The 4,226-nt window shown below is 37.4% G+C and overlaps 1 long non-coding RNA gene across 1 annotated transcript; it reads right to left on the bottom strand.

Moving 5' to 3' along the window:
- Positions 1-344: 344 nt before the first annotated feature.
- Positions 345-1,093, bottom strand: LOC118766499. Its single transcript, XR_005002434.1, has 2 exons — positions 871-1,093; positions 345-739 (listed from the first exon to the last, which is right to left on the bottom strand). It is a non-coding gene; the product is annotated as an uncharacterized LOC118766499 (long non-coding RNA).
- Between the last annotated feature and the right edge of the window lie 3,133 nt (positions 1,094-4,226).

Raw genomic sequence — 4,226 nt, forward strand, 5'->3', positions numbered from 1 at the left:
AGGTGGGGCCCAGTTAGAATTTTCTTCAGGTCATGTAGCCCATCTCACTCAAAAGGTCCCTGAATAAGGGTTAGAGATGTTGAATGAAATACCCATGTTTCCAGTGATGAATTATTTAAATGCCCAAAGAATTCTTCTCAACACATGACTACGATGCTCCCCCACTACTTCTGCTCATGATCAGAGATGCAGATATCATCAGCCACTAAGGGACATGTTCAGCTGGTTACGGTCAAACAACTGACAAGCAAGTCTGTGGTACTGAGCAGAATATTTGCTGTAGCCAATTTTTTTATACCATATTATTAGTAGTAGTAGTATTATTGCTGCTGCTGTTGTTTTTATGGAACAGGACAAAATAAAGTCAAGCCTGGCGCGACGCCAATTCAAACATATGCATTCTGAATTGGAAGAACCTGCTAGGATCAACTTTGACGATAAATCTGTCACCACATGACAATCTAATGGATCACATTCATATAGCAGGACAAAAACCACAAATTGTTTAGAGGAGACATCAATCTAAACAACCCTAAAATATAACCGGTACTTATTACAGAAAGGATTTAACTCGAATGTTATAAAAATATATATATAAACAAACAACTCAGTATTGGCAAGTGTTGAGTCTGGTAGTTTGAAGTTGATCAACCAAAGTCTTCCTTCTTATTATACACACACAAATACACCAGAAATGTTTGAAAATTCCCCTGAATTGAAGGTAGCAGCATGTCTCTGACTAGATTATAGGGTTCCAAACTGGAAGCCAGGTAGCCAAAAATGGAAAGTATTGAGTGTAGTTAAGGGATGAGTTCAAGTTGGAATGACATGTACCCTGAAAATAGGGATGTAGATCATATATATACATACATGTGTGTGTGTGTCCATGTTTATATTACTTTTATATCCATTTGCCTCATGTTGGCATGGCTAAGACAAAACGAGTTTACAGTTGGATGCTTTTCCTGTCAACAACCTTTACTTTCCAAGCAAAGTGCAGTTTATTCGATAGGTCTTTACATACAGACACACATAGTGTTTGTGTATATATATATATACATACATACATGCCTTGAGATATCTATATATATATATATATATACATACATATACATACATACATGCCTTGAGATATCTATATATATATCTATATATACATATATATATATATACATACATGCCTTGAGATATCTATATATATATCTATATATACATATATATATATATACATACATGCCTTGAGATATCTATATATATATATACATGCCTTGAGATATCTATATATATATACATGCCTTGAGATATCTATATATATATACATGCCTTGAGATATCTATATATATATATACATGCCTTGAGATATCTATATATATATACATGCCTTGAGATATCTATATATATATACATGCCTTGAGATATCTATATATATATATATATATATATATATATACATACACGCCTTGAGATATCTATATATACATACACATGTGTATGATGTATACATGTATATAAGGATGCATATATATATACATACATACGTATGTGTATGTATACATGTATATAAGGATGCATCATCATCATCATATATATATATATATACACAAACGCATGTATGTGTATGTATACATGTCTATAAGGATGCATATATATATATATATATATATATGTAAAATAATCTTAATCATAGCTTTAACATTTACCTCTCATGAGACATTGTAATTCCACCCTTCCTGATGTCACCCACTTCCATTGCTTCACACAACATACAGTCGTATGGTGTATATATGTTCTAAACACCAAGGGATACATATAGATATGATTTACATAACCACAACTATAGTTACTAAATGTACATAATCACTGTGATATTTTTGATAAAAACATTCTTCCTGTATACAGACGTTTGTGTATAATTGTGTGTATATATAACATGAAGCAGTAAATATATTGCTGTAGATTCAGTCCAGATGACCAATCCCCCTCGCTGAAGAAAAAATAAAATTATCTCTATACTGTGAGTTCAAATCCTGCCAGGGCAAGTCTTTATCACTTTCTCAGGAGTTGCTAATTAAAAGAACCAATAGAAGAGATTCTTTCATCATTCTGGATTCCACTACCATTGTATCACTGATTTAACCTGGGAATTGCATTAGGGATACACAGGTCAGTAGAATACTCAGCCACTAACAAGGTGAATTTCAGGTGGATTGAAAAGTCACTGTTGAAACCAAGAGGAGGAGGAGGAACCAGCATCAGTTATTAAAAAGACAAGTTAGTGTTAATACATCAAAGTAATGGAGAACTGCAAGAAATATAAGGAGAAAAGGAAGAAATAAGTTTAAACTGGCCATATTCATCCTTTCACACCTACCCTACAATGTTATATTGAACATATACAAGCGTATCATGGAAATATCAACAGAAAAAGATAATGCATAAGTAATTCAAAATAATGTGAACAAACAAGCGTGACATCAGACAGAATGGATGGATGGAAGCACTCCGTCGGTTACGACGACGAGGGTTCCGGTTGATCCGAATCAACGGAACAGCCTGCTCGTGTAAGTGTCTGAGCACTCCACAGACACGTGCATCCTTAATGTAGTTCTCGGGGATATTCAGTGTGACACAGAGAGTGACAAGGCCGGCCCTTTGAAATACAGGTACAACAGAAACAGAAAATAAGAGTGAGAGAAAGTTGTGGTGAAAGAGTACAGCAGGGATCACCACCATCCCCTGCCGGAGCCTCGTGGAGCTTTAGGTGTTTTCGCTCAATAAACACTCACAACGCCCGGCCTGGGAATCGAAACAGCGATCCTATGACCGCGAGTCCGCTGCCCTAACCTCTGGGCCATTGCGCCTCCACTCAGACAGAATAATCTGAATGCTAAAGAGTTAAACAAACCATATCTTGCTCAAATATTCTAATCTGTTTTATGTTAAAAACTGACAGCCAGATCCGGCCACTCACACCTACCCTATAATGTCCCTTCAAAAAATAAGCAATCACATCATCGAAATCACAAAGCTGCAACATAATGAATGATGGATTCAAAACAATGTGAAAAAATAGGCATTATGCTTGACAAAGTAATGGGGCCAAATGTAACGATGCTTCAGTGATCTGAATGCTAAAGGGTTAATGAACAACTTGCGTAGTTCTTGGCACTCAAGTGTAATCCCATGGGGGTCAGAATTCAGTTTTGTTACTGGTAGGATGCAGGCCTCTTCCTCTACATCTAATACTTGAACGACATCATCAATGTCTGCCTTCCATGCTAGCATGGGCTGGAGGGGTTTGACAGGAGTTGGCCAGGCAGGAGCCTGCACCAGACTTCTGTATCTGTTTTGGCAAGGTTTTTACAGCTGGATGCCCTTCCTAGCAGATGCGGGACCTTTCCCATACACTCTAACACCCAAACTGCTCAGGGGTTTATTTACACGTAGATATTATGAGTACTGTAACATAGGCAAGCAGAGTGGAAGGTGTTTAGAGCTGTGGGAGACACCTAATGGCAGCTTCTTATATGGGTGGGTTGTCCTCTTTACACATGTCCATACATACATACAATTTTTATTTGGTGAGCATAGAGGAAGGTGCAACCCCCATGCTGTCACAGATCTTTCAGTGAGATTAATGCTGTCAAAAATCTACAAGGAAGACACAAGCATGGAGATTAGGTAGGACCAATGTTCAGTGAGGAGGAAAGACCATGATCTGGGGTTTAGAGTGGGATTTAGGGGTTGAAAATCGATGATGGGGAGGTGGAGGAGAGACAAGTAGATTAGGAATGTCTGAGAGGAGATACAAGAGTCACTAACTCCAAAGAACAAAAACCATTGTTTGCAACAAGTAGAAAGGCAATCAGAGCAAGCATGAGGGAGTCAGAATGTCTGTGAATAATAGACAAATTAGTTGAATGGTCTATCTATGAATGCAATCTGCAGTGTATGTGTGTAGCAACAGCAGTGTCCTGGAAACAGAAGCAATACTCCAATGTGAACCTCACTTGAGCTTTGTAGAGTGTCAGCAGTTGTTGTGGGCTAGATTAATTTCTGAGCCTGTATAGAAGGGTTAGGTTTTGGGATGCAGTCCTAGCTATGTTAAGGATGATCTTCAGCAATAGTGAGGTCCAATATTTGGTGCCAATGGGAGGGTTCTAGAAGAATACCATTTGTGTTTAAGTAAAATGTAGTGTAATTACAAACATTGTTTCTGTCTTTTC

The sequence above is a fragment of the Octopus sinensis genome, linkage group LG16 (genome assembly GCF_006345805.1).
Source record: "Octopus sinensis linkage group LG16, ASM634580v1, whole genome shotgun sequence".
Lineage (NCBI taxonomy): Eukaryota > Metazoa > Mollusca > Cephalopoda > Octopoda > Octopodidae > Octopus > Octopus sinensis.